This window comes from Lolium rigidum, chromosome 2 (genome assembly GCF_022539505.1).
Source record: "Lolium rigidum isolate FL_2022 chromosome 2, APGP_CSIRO_Lrig_0.1, whole genome shotgun sequence".
Classification (NCBI taxonomy): Eukaryota; Viridiplantae; Streptophyta; class Magnoliopsida; order Poales; family Poaceae; genus Lolium; species Lolium rigidum.
The window spans coordinates 144,254,498-144,267,824 of record NC_061509.1 but is presented as its reverse complement, the minus strand read 5'-3'; the positions used below and the strand labels follow the sequence as shown (position 1 = coordinate 144,267,824).

Below are 13,327 nucleotides of genomic sequence, written 5' to 3'. Positions count from 1 at the left end.
GATGACGTCAGCATGACGCCATAAATTGGTTTTTCTATTTTCTGTTATTAATTTCTACATTTCTTTAAATAGGAAATAATATGACATGTGGGTCCCCTAGTCAGAATTTTAATAATTTCATAAATGTTTAGAAAAGAATAAAATCATGACATGTGGGTCCAACTTTTAATATTTTTGTATAATTTTCAGAAATTGTTTTAAAATGAATTAAACTTTGGAAATTCATAATTAATTCATTTTAAATCAGAAAAATGCAAGTAATATACCAAAATGATCAGAAAAACATTTCCTAATTGTTTATCCATGTTTCATACATGCTTGAACCAATTAATTATGAGCCCTAGTAGAAACCCTAATTCGACCCCTCTCATGTGTCGGAGTCGAAGCCGAACCCCCTTAATTTCCGTCGATGCACCTAGGGTTACCTAAACCCCTTAATATGACATGTCATCATATTGTATGTGCATTGCATGGTACCTTGTCTTGATTGTGCTCTTCCTTTCCGGTATTTGGTTCTTCTCGATAGGGACCGAACGCGAGCCTGAGATCAACGCCACCGAAGAGCAGCATCAGAACAACGAGGGACAAGGCAAGCCCTAACCTGGTTCATATATGGTTTCGAAATGCTTTACTTCTGGTTCTTACATATTGCATCCACTTCAAATATGTTTTATCGGCCCTTGTGGATATCCTATGTGTGCATATTCCATCCTTGTAGCTCGTAGTTACTCGATCCATCGCTCCCGACAGAAACTAGGTATGAGCTTGTTCGCATCGCTAGAGCCGTATATGTGTTATGCTTAGCCATGCTTAGTTGTTGAAGTCCGATCCATCCGGTTGATGAATCGGAGCTACGAATGAACCTAGTTTGACAGGATGACGTGGTAAGATCGGTGATGATGTTAATAAACATGCTAAAGGCTTGGATGGGCCGCCACATGGGGATGTGGTGATTTGACTCGTTCTCGCCGATACTAGGACCTGAGTTCTCGCCTTCGGAACCAAGACTGAGCGTACAGCCACACGGGGCCCATGGGAACCCCTTGGCCCGAACTTACCTAGCTTACCCATGAGTCAATTAGTTTGCGAGTTCCATTTGGCATTCTGCATGGCGAAGGCGTGGAAAAGGTTTTCAAAGGTGCATCATACAGGGACGTGGCTAGGGTGAAGGATGTCGGAGGCATTGAACTGGATCCCCCGCACACAATGACCGGACCGCCTGAGAATGGCTACCTACGATGACGGAGCTCCCGGCTAGTTTGACTCATGGAATAGGCGAAGTAAGGGAAAGGTTTTGGTCGACCACCCTCTGCCTAGGCACACCAAGGAAGTGTGTTAATCTATAGTGGCATTAAGAGTCGGTCGGCGCGTGTGGGTAAAGTTGTACACCCCTGCGAGGTAAATCTTTTCAAAAAGCCGTGTCCACGGTTACGGACGACTTGGTGATGGATTCTGTGATCATAGACAACTTGAACCTAATCGTAAAACTTGATGTCAATGTGTGAATAAGGATCCCTTCTCAGGGTGTCGAGGGGGTGATCCTAGGTGATAGGTTCAGGTGATGATGAAGATTCGGTGGATTCAACCTGATGATCTTAGAGCTGGAATTGATATCGCTCTCTTACCCCTTTTTAAAATGGTCTCGAATAGACGAGCTTCTGCTCCCTCCTGTTTACAAAGGAAAACTGGCTTTCCGCAAAATAAGCTCCACATAAAGCCTCGCACACCCGCTTTGCTAACAGGTTGTACTAAGTCTTGCCGAGTCCCTGTACTCAGCCTTGCATGCTTTGTTTTAGAGGAAATCCTTCCAACTGATGGTGGCTTCTACCTTGACGTCGACGAGTAGTTCGGAGTTCCTCAGTGGCGGCCCGAGACTTATGGGCCGGGACGTCGCCTTATGTTATGGCCTCTTAGGCCCTTTGCAGTCTTGTTATCTAGATAACATAATTTGCTTTCCGTTGCTTGTTGATTTGTGGTCGGTGACCTCTGCGTGTAATAAATTTGGATCTTAACTCGCTAAGAGTTGTAATATATTTGCTTTCAGTCGTAGAGTCACTGTTGTGTTACCGATTCTCACCCTGTAGGCCCTAGAGATCTAGGTTAGGCTTATGCCAGATGTGATATCTGGGTTTGTCTAGCCCTGACCTCCGGGGTCGCCACAACTAGCCACTAGGCATGAGGGGTGCTAACTAGCTTGTAGCTTTCTAGGCTAACTCTGATGTTCTTGCACAACTCCTTATCTAGACTTAAGTTAACTATAAAAGTAAGACTTGGAAATTCAAGTAAAAAGCTTTGAGAGGTAAAAACTGGGACTTGTAAAGTAAAACACAAGGTAGTATGGTATGAGTGCCTTTCTCAAGTTGAGCTTGCACTAGGGTAACTTGCAAGAGTATAGCTTGCCTTGAGGGGTACAGTGGTGAAAGTTCTCTTCTTCTTCTTCAAAGCAGACCTCCTCCTCCTGGTACTCCTCGGTACTAGTGTCTATCAATGAATACGAGGTATACAATCACCAAACAATTCTTAAGGCTAGATCAAGCACACAAAGGGGTCACACAAGCTATTCTAGCATTACAACATTATTCATATGTTGGTTGACTTTGTTTTCTTTTTAAGAAAAAGAATTTCATCTTATTGAAATAATTATTAGGGTTTCTATTTATGTTGTTTGAGAAATAATTTCCTCTCATTGAATCTTGTTAAGATTTAATATCCTCAAATAATAAGGTATGAACACATGTTGACCAAGGTCAACACTTCATAAATATCATTTGGGAAAATGATTTAAATGGGGTATTACACCTCATGCAATTTAACACTAACATAATAAAAAATTAATATAACCAAATAATACAATATGAGATTATATAGACCAAGGTCATTAACTCATGTTGAATTACTTGAGACAAAGATTTAAATGAGAGGATACCTCTCATACTATTTAATAAATAATTTTGGATAATTTCAAATGGCTAGAAATGGCCACATAGCCACTATTTTGATCTAGCTCATGATCATATGAAGCACCATGTCATATTTTTGCATAAACAATTAGACAATATCAAATGTGATTTATGAGAGTTGGAATCAACTCAAAATCAATTATGGTTGATTTTTAATAAATGTTTGAAGTTTGAAAAGGCTCTGCCATGTTATTTTTGCTATATTAATTCTATAACAAAACTAGGTGTGAGACCAGTGTAGTTAGTTAGATATTTTCACAAGATTTTTAAAGATATAATGTTCATAAATTTTGGCTCAGTAGATTTGAAGTTTTTTATTTTTGAATCAAGCACCAGTATGAAATTTGAAATAAACAAATTAAACGGAATTCAAATCTGTGGGCTAGGTGGGAAAATAATTGGGCCGGCCCAACAGTGCGTTTCGGACACAACGGGCCGCCTGACAGTGGCCCCCACGCCGCACTGTTTTAAATCGCCGAACCGGTATGCGTGGAGGGGGCGTGGGATTAAAGACGATCGGACGGGCGTGGTTCGTCCTCGTCGGCGACGAGCTCCGGCGAGGTCGGAACCCTACTGGCGGCCATGGGGGTCCAGGGAGGGGTCTTACCGTGGTCCAGCGGGGTCAGCGAGGCGGACAAACGACCGAGGCGACGACGACGAGTCGAGGGAGGGTCACGGCGGCTCTTGAGGTGGACGAATTCGACGGCTCGGTCTTCAGCGTCTCCGGCGGCCTCCGGTGGTGAAATTGGGGCGGCGTGGTGGCTAATGTGAAGGGGGAGAGGTTCGAGGAGAGCAAGTGAGAGGAGGGGAAAGGGGTGCTGTGCTCGCAGAGTGAGAGGAGGGCTCCGTTTTATAGCCGGCGAGGAGGCCGAGGGGGTGCTAGTGGTGGCCGATCGTGCGGCTGCTGTAGGTCGCAAAAGGCCAAGGTGAGGGGGGGCGTCCTGTCGGCGGCGTCACGGCGGTCCTAGGGGGGTCGCGGTAGCACGGGAGAGGGTCGGGAGAGGCCAGGCCGTGCAGGGTACTGTGGCGCGCTCACGGTGGTGACCATGCCGGTCCTGGCGCGTTCTGGCTTCGTGGGCACGGGCTAGCTAGGGCTGTGCAGGGCGTCATCCGTGCGGGGAGGGTACAGGAAGCTTCCCGGGAGTGAGGAGAGTCTACTGGACATGGTTTGGTGAGTTAAAGGAGGCAGGGGAGCAGAGGTGTGTGACATAGGCATGCCAATGGCATGGCCTGGCTAGGGCTCTTCCATGTACTTTTCTTGGGCTAGGAGGGTACTGCTAGGTTCAGTGAGGTGAGGCAAGAGTAGTGGACAAGGTGATAGGGACCGCGAGAGGGATAGGGTGTGCACATTTGATCAATGCCAAAATGAGTGACATAGGCCATGTCCTTGATAGATCTTGGGTCATGGTGATCATGGCTAGGCTTGATGATGTCAAAAGGGGAGTTGTTAGTGTACAATGTACTATAGATGAGCCAAGAGAGGTGGGGTGAGGTGGTGAATAGTAGGTGGAATAGTGGTTGTACTTCTAATCTACTCTATGTGATCAACAAATGTGACAAGCAAAGGTCTCATGTGTGTTTGTATTTGGCCAAAATTCTGGATAGGAGTGATCTAATTAATGTTTAGCAACTATTGGTGGCATTGGTTTGAATTTTGGAATTGATTTGTGAAAATTTTAAAAGTTGGGGGTAATCTAGAATCTGTTTCAACATTGCCACTTTTCATCCTTGTAATAAGCAATAGAAAAGGAACTAGTCAAAGTGGCCAACACCAAAGTGTTCATCTTGAAGAGGTCTTGGATGAGGTGCAAAGAGTTGGGGTAGTTTGGTTTAAGAATCTCTTAATCCAAGGGCTCAAAGTGGGTAAGATGTTAAAATTGCCACATGTGACCATTATCACATGTAACTAGGTTTTGCTATTTACTTTGATTTGATTTGGGTTTCTTTGCTTCAAAAGTGTTGGTTACTGGTTCATTGATGTTTCCCAACCACTGGCACAATTCAAAATGGCCTAGGTTAAAGATTTACAAAAATGGCCATAGCCTCATATGTGGATTTTATGTTTTTCTTTTCTTTTCTTTTTTCCTTGACCAAAGGTCCTTGTTTTGGGTTCAAAGAGGGTTAGGTTAAGTTTACTAGTGGTTTCCATCCATCTCCACAAGGTATAAATGGCTTAGGCCAAGATTTGAAAATTAGCTATTTGCTCTCATATGTCTTTTTCTTTTATTTCCTTTTTTGTTTGGTTTCTTTTTGATCCAAAAAGTGTTCATTTGGGTTTATTTAGGGTTATGTGGGGTTTAGTAATGGTTTCAACCATTTAGGTAAGGTAACTAGGGCATAGGCCCTTATTTTGAGAAATAGCCATAAGCCCACATATGCCCTCACTCTAATTTGTTTTCTTTTTATTTGTTCCTCCTTGGACTTGAAAAGGGTAGGGTTTAGAAACATTTCAAAATACTTCACCCAAACATCTTAGCCAAACTCACAACACTTAGTCATGAGCACTATGCACATTATAGATCTTAAATAAAGTTTTTGTTGGCTCCAATTTTTGGAAAAAGGAAAATTCATTTTCTTCTTTGTTTGGAAAATTTGGGATGTTACAACTCCTTCCCCCTTAAACAAAATCTCGTCCCGAGATTTAAGAAAAGTTAGGAACCTAAGAGAGATTGGGAAATTGGGTTAACAGGAAGACATACTCTGCTTGGCCTGGGGTGCTTCTTTAGCTTCTGTGGCACTCATGTGGTAGAGACGGCCGTTGCGGTTGTTCGGGTCCTTCTGGCTGCGAAGCGGCGCTGTTGCTGGGCAGGTGCAGTGGTATTGGAGGCAGTATTGGCAAGCTTCTTGCGGCACTCATTGGAGCAATGCCCAACAGTTCCACATTCATAGCAAGTTACCGTTGACTTACCTTTGGGGTGACGGGGACATCGTTGCTTCCCGTCCTTGGGGCAGTGTTGCTGTGGTTGTTGTTACCATTCTGGTTCTTGTTGTTGTTGTTGTTGTTGTTGTTGTTGTTGTTGTTGTTGTTGGGGTGGTGGTTGTGGCCTCCGGGCTTTGGGGGTCCTCCATTGTTGTTGGTGTAGTTTGGGCGGTACGACTGAGCTGGTGGCTTGTTGTATCTTGGGGCAAATCCTCCAGATGAATTGGTGCGGTACTTTTGTGCATTGCTAGGTTCATTCTGGTTCATCATTCTGCGCTTGCGGTTCTCGTTGGCTTGATGCAGTTTACCGTCCATCTGTATGGCAGAGTGAAGACGCGTAAAGCACACGCCCGTTGGGAACCCCAAGTGGAAAGTGTGATGCGTACAGCAGCAAGTTTCCCTCAGTAAGAAACCAAGGTTTATCGAACCAGTAGGAGTCAAGGGCCACGTGAAGGTTGTTGCACTACACCAGGAACCCCCATATAGCTACGGATATCTTGCAACGAAATAATCATGCGTAGCCAGGTTCCCACTGCCCGTACGTGTGAGGAGGGAGAGATGCCGTAACTTCCTTCCATCTTCTCCTTTTTTTTTTGAGGGATTGGCTCCATCTTATCTGCCTAATAATTAATGCCTAATACCGCACGACCCCGCCCCCCGAACACATCCATTAGATCGTGCGAGACTATCCCAGATTCGTCCAGTTGCCCCCGTCCTCCGCACTCGAACCAATTCCAGAAGGCGCTCCTGGATCGCGATTCTTGGACCTTGCATCAGTTCAAGAACGGCGCTTGTGGATCACGAGTTCACGACCCTCTGATCTCGCACCAGTTCAAGAACTGCTCTCCTGGATCGCGATGTTGAGGTGTTCCGTCACTACAACACCAAGCAGGATACCACGGCTGAACTTTTCTGCATCACCGGCCAGGGATGGATGCCACTATACTGGTACATTGCTAGACCTTCACCCATCCTCAATTACTATTGATGGTTTTTAATTTTACCAGATCCCGTCACTTGATATGGTTTCTTTTTCATGTTCGCCTTTGCTGATTCCTGGCTGCACACCGCCTGCCACTGGCTGCTTCTTAACCAATTCAACTCTTTCCCAGATCGGATGCCCTGGATCCAATCAACTGCAGCAGGTGATAGCACCCTTTTTCCCCAATATTAAACTACATGACATATCTTCTTGATTTTTACCACACTATTCACACTTCAGGGCTCCTGCCATGTTGTGCTGAATATGTTCGAAGTTCCACCTTTCTAGATTAACTATTTTGTTGATTGACAGATATTTCAGTCCAATTCTTTTCAAGAACTCCATAAATATTAGTAGTACCACTTAGATTACATATTGGCTACTGGTCCCCTAATTTAGTTCTTTGTAGTGTGAATTTATCATGCAGACCTGGATGACTTTTCTTGATATGAATGCTATGCAAGGTCATGGCCTGAGTGATCGTGCAGCAAAAACTTTCCTGGTCCAGGACACAATGAGGTATCAACTTTAACATCTCCTGATATCCTATAATTTCTGTTCATGTAGTAAGCTTTACTTGAAAGTATGCTTACCAGTTCTGAAATTTATGTTGGGTCCCTGCGTGTGGGCTTTTGCAGTTTCTTTGTTCATGTCGACGAGATGTGAATCTTCATTGTTACAATTGTGGGAAATAGAAAACTACTCCCTCCATTCCAAATTGACTCCCAAAGTAATCAGAGTCTGTGTTAGAGCATGGTAAGTTCCTTTGTCCTCACATTGTTATTATCTTGAATTTCTAAATCGCATGTTGGTTTTCTCCCAGATAAATTACATGAAATTAGATGACAAGACATGCTTTGAAAACTTTTAGCTAATAGCTCGTATCCTGCCCTATTTTTTTCATTATTTATCAAAACGCACACTTCAAATCTTAAGTTACAAAGTTTCACAGCCTCGTGTATATATACACGGAAGCACGACTAGCCTAGATCTGAATGGACTTGCACAAGTACTGGTCAGACTAGGACTGGATTTCAAACCTTACTTGGAGTCCAAACGGACTAGTACTTAACTCCTAGATTCCTACACTTCGTACTCAAAACAAGTAACTGCTGCATGACGAATACTACTAGGAAACTAAACTCAAACGGACTTGGATATTACTAGGAAATAACCAATCTTCTTTTGATTAATCCTAACAGTTTAGATATCTCACTCTTACTATTATGCATCAGTGCGGAGCTCCATTTGGATAAAGTATTAAAGTTACATGTGCATTACTATATTTTATTACTTCTCAAGACTAAAATTGTTTCGTTTATCTGTAGATTTGTGTAGAGTGTAGACTTGAGGCCATTTCTAGAACCAAAAGGATGCACGATGCATCGTAAGACATAATGCTTCTCTAAGGTACTACGATGCATCCTTTACTCGTTCTAGTATGCTCATTTTAATTAAGCTCTTACTTGACAAACTGCAGCAGGTTATAGTCATGACATCAATGTTACAATGCTACTTCATGTGAGTCTGAATAGACTTATTATCCAAAATAAATTATTGTGTAAAATATTTTCAGTGAGTGCAGGAGGCTGGAAAGCTAAAATGGATTAGAAGCAGATCTTAGATACACGTCTTGGCTTTTTGCGTCATCTTCAACCTAGGTCCACAGAGAAGTGAAGCATCAACTTGGGTGCTTGGATAAAAAAGCGAAACATCAACTTGGGTACTTGAGATAATGGGACTTAGCCTCTCACTGGTGGAAGATCACTTATAGTTGTGTTGTATAGACTGAGCCCACGGAGAAGTGAAATTCATAGTTTCAGTTTCATTTTTGATTTTTTATATGATAATTGTAAGCCAGGTTGTACTTTTGAGCTTCAATGAATAAAGTACTATTGTTGTCAACTTTGTATCACCATATCATGACTGACTCTATTAATGCAAACATATTTTGAATGTAATTGGTATACTTGTTTCACTCACAAAGCAAAACATGAAGCATTTTTATATGTAAATACTACCAAAAATACCAACGCATAGAAGTAGTGCAAAACCGTACATATTTGTGTTGCTGGGGTGCAACGCTTTTCATTGATGATTACCAACGCATGTAAAAGTGGTGCTGCAGAGCCTAGCAACGGCAGAAACGGCAACGCATCAATAATGCGTTGGTAAATAGCCTCCCAACGCTTATTAGGGGCTCTAGCAACGCAAACATGCGTTGCTATATGTATGTTCTTCTTGTAGTGTTGGTGACGGAGTGTAGTGCGGCGCAACACCAGGGATTCCGGCACCAACGTGGAACCTGCACAACACAATCAAAATAATTTGCCCCAACGTAACAGTGAGGTTGTCAATCTCACCGGCTTGCTGTAAACAAAAGATTAAATGTATGGTGTGGAAAATGATTGCGAAGAACAGTAGAGAACAATGATTGCAGTAGATTGTATTCAGATGTAAAAGAATGGACCGGGGTCCACAGTTCACTAGTGGTGTCTCTCCAATAAGAAATAGCATGTTGGGTGAACAAATTACAGTTGGGCAATTGACAAATAGAGAGGGCATAATAATGCACATACATATCATGATGACTAATATGAGATTTACTTAGGGCATTACGACAAAGTACATAGACCGCTATCCAAGATGCATCTATGCCTAAAAAGTCCACCTTCGGGTTAGCATCCGCACCCCTTCTAGTATTAAGTTGCAAACAACAGACAATTGCATTAAGTATGGTGCGTAATGTAATCAACACAAATATCCTTAGACAAAGCATTGATGTTTTATCCCTAGTGGCAACAGGACATCCACAACCTTAGAACTTTCTCGTCACCGTCCTGCATTCAATGGAGGCATGAACCCACTATCGAGCATAAATACTCCCTCTTGGAGTTACAAGTATCAACTTGGCCAGAGCCTCTACTAGCAACGGAGAGCATGCAATATCATAAACAACACATATATGATAGATCAATAATCAACTTGACATAGTATTCCATATTCATCGGATCCCAACAAACACAACATGTAGCATTACAAATAGATGATCTTGATCATGATAGGCAGCTCACAAGATCTAAACATGATAGCACATTAGGAGAAGACAACCATCTAGCTACTACTATGGACCCATAGTCCAAGGATGAACTACTCACAAATCAGTCCGGAGGTGATCATGGTGATGTAGAGTCCTCCGGGAGATGATTCCCCTCTCCGGCAGGGTGCCGGAGGCGATCTCCTGAATCCCCCGAGATGGGATTGGCGGCGGCGTCTCTGGAACTTTTTCCGTATCATGGCTCTCGGTAATAGGGTTTTCGCGACGGAGAGTATAAGTAGGCGGAAGGGCAGAGTTGGGGGAGGCACGAGGGGTCCACACCACAGGCCGGCGCGGGCCCCTCCTTGGCCGCGCCGCCCTGTGGTTTGGCCACCTCGTGGCCCCACTTCGTATGCTCTTCGGTCTTCTGGAAGCTCCGTGGAAAAATAAGACCCTGGGCGTTGATTTCGTCCAATTCCGAGAATATTTCCTTTGTAGGATTTCTGAAACCAAAAACAGCACAAAACAGAACTGGCATTTCGGCATCTTGTCAATAGGTTAGTGCCGGAAAATGCATATAAATGATGTAAAGTGTGTATAAAACATGTGAGTATTGTCATAAAAGTAGCATGGAACATAAGAAATTATAGATACGTTTGAGACGTATCAAGCATCCCCAAGCTTAGTTCCTACTCGCCCTCGAGTAGGTAAACGATAACAAGGATAATTTCGGAAGTGACATGCTATCATAATCTTGATCAATACTATTGTAAAGCATATGAGATGAATGAAGTGATTCGAAGCAATGGTAAAGACAATGATTAAACAACTGAATCATATAGCAAAGACTTTTTATGAATAGTACTTTCAAGACGAGCATCAATGAGACTTGCATAGGAGTTAACTCATAAAGCAATAGATTCTTAGTAGAAAGTTTTGAAGCAACACAAAAGAAGATATAAGTTTCAGCAGTTGCTTTCAACTTCAACATGTATATCTCATGGATAATTGTCAACACAAAGTAATATGATGAATGCAAATAAGAAAGTATGTAGGAATCAATGCACACAGTTGACACAAGTGTTTGCTTCTAAGATAGAAAGAAGTAGGTAAACTGACTCAACATAAAGTAAAAGAAAGGCCCTTCGCAGAGGGAAGCATGGATTACTATTTTTGTGCTAGAGCTTTTATTTTGAAAACATAGAAACAATTTTTTCAACGGTAGTAATAATTCATATGTGTTATGCATAAGACATCCTATAAGTTGCAAGCCTCATGCATAGAATACCAATAGTGCTCGCACCTTGTCCTAATTAGCTTGGATTTACATGGATTATCATTGCATAACATATGTTTCAACCAAGTGTCACAAAGGGGTACCTCTATGCCGCCTGTACAAAGGTCCAAGGAGATAGATCGCATTTGATTTCTCGTTTTTGATAGATCTCAACTAAGGACATCCATACCGGGACAACATAGAAAACAGATAATGGACTCCTCTTTAATGCATAAGCATTCAACAACAGATAATATTCTCATAAGAGATTGAGGATTGATGTCCAAACTGAAACTTCCACCATGATACATGGCTTTAGTTAGCGGCCCAATGTTCTTCTCTAACAATATGCATACTCAAACCATTTGATCATGATAAATCACCCTTACTTCGGACAATACGAACATGCATAGCAACTCACATGATATTCAACAAAGGTGTAATAGTTGATGGCGTCCCCGTAAACATGGTTACCGCTCAACAAGCAACTTATAAGAAATAAGGATACATAAGCTACATATTCTTTACCACAATAGTTTTTAAGGCTATTTTCCCATGAGCTATATATTGCAAAGACAAGGAATGAAGTTTTAAAGGAAGCACTCAAGTAATTTACTTTGGAATGGCAGAGAAATACCACATAGTAGGTAGGTATGGTGGACACAAATGGCATGGGTTTTGGCTCAAGGATTTGGATGCACGAGAAGAATTCCCTCTCAATACAAGGCTTTGGCTAGCAAGGTTGTTTGAAGCAAACACAAGTATGAACCGGTACAACAAAACTTACATAAGAACATATTGCTAGCATTATAAGACTCTACACTGTCTTCCTTGTTGTTCAAACACCTCACCGTAAAATATCTAGACTTCCAGAGAGACCAATCATGCAAACCAAATTTCAACAAGCTCTATGGTAGTTCTTCATTAATAGGTGCAAAGTACATGATGCAAGAGATTAAACATGATCTATTTGAGCACAACAATTGCCAAGTATCAAATTATTCAAGACAATATACCAATTACCACATGAAGCATTTTCTGTTTCCAACCAAATAACAATGAACGAAGCAGCTTCAACCTTCGCCATGAACATTAAAAGTAAAGCTAAGAACACATGTGTTCATATGAAACAGCGGAGCGTGTCTCTCTTCCAAACAAAGAATGCTAGGATCCGATTTTATTCAAACACAAACAAAAATAAAACATACAGACGCTCCAAGTAAAGCACATAAGATGTGACGGAATAAAAATATAGTTTCACTAGAGGTGACCTGATACGTTGTCGATGAAGAAGGGGATGCCTTGGACATCCCCAAGCTTAGATGCCTGAGTCTTCTTGAAATATGCAGGGATGAACCACGGGGGCATCCCCAAGCTTAGAGTTTTCACTCTTCTTGATCATATTGTATCATCCTCCTCTCTTGACCCTTGAAAACTTCCTCCACACCAAACTCAAAACAAACTCATTAGAGGGTTAGTGCATAATCAAAAATTCACATATTCAGAGGTGACATAATCATTCTTAACACTTCCGGACATTGCTCAAAGCTACTGAAAGTTAATGGAACAAAGAAATCCATCCAACATAGCAAAACAGACAATGCGAAATAAAAGGCAGAATCTGTCAAAGCAGAATCAAGACGTAAAGACGAATTTTTTAGAGGCACTTAACTTGCTCAGATGAAAATGCTCAAATTGAATGAAAGTTGCATACATATCTGAGGATCACTCACGTAAATTGGCAGATTTTTCTGAGTTACCTACAGAGGGGGCTACTCAAATTCGTGACAGCAAGAAATCTGTTTCTGCGCTGTAATCCAAATCTAGTATCAACCTTACTATCAAAGACTTTACTTGGCACAACAATGCAATAAAATAAAGATAAGGAGATGTTGCTACAGTAGTAACAACTTCCAAGACTCAAATATAAAACAAAATTGCAGAAGTAAAATAATGGGTTGTCTCCCATAAGCGCTTTTCTTTAACGCCTTTCAGCTAGGCGCAGAAAGTGTGAATCAAGTATTATCAAGAGATGAAGCATCAACATCATAATTTGTTCTAATAATAGAATCATAAGGTAACTTCATTCTGTTTATAGGGAAGTGTTCCATACCTTTCTTGAGAGGAAATTGATACTCAATATTCCCTTCCT

The 13,327-nt window shown here is 41.9% G+C and overlaps 1 long non-coding RNA gene across 2 annotated transcripts in view; it reads left to right on the top strand.

Annotated features, from left to right (window-relative positions):
- Positions 1–6,570: 6,570 nt before the first annotated feature.
- The window catches only part of LOC124692420, a 13,480-nt gene continuing 6,723 nt past the window's right edge, over positions 6,571–13,327 (top strand). Inside the window, exons 1-4 of one of the 2 annotated variants that reach the window (XR_006999509.1) lie at positions 6,571–7,025; positions 7,290–7,381; positions 7,501–7,618; positions 8,191–8,272. This is a non-coding gene — a long non-coding RNA (uncharacterized LOC124692420). The remainder of the gene's footprint in view (positions 7,026–7,289; positions 7,382–7,500; positions 7,619–8,190; positions 8,273–13,327) is intronic. The other variant, XR_006999510.1, reaches the window with a different exon arrangement.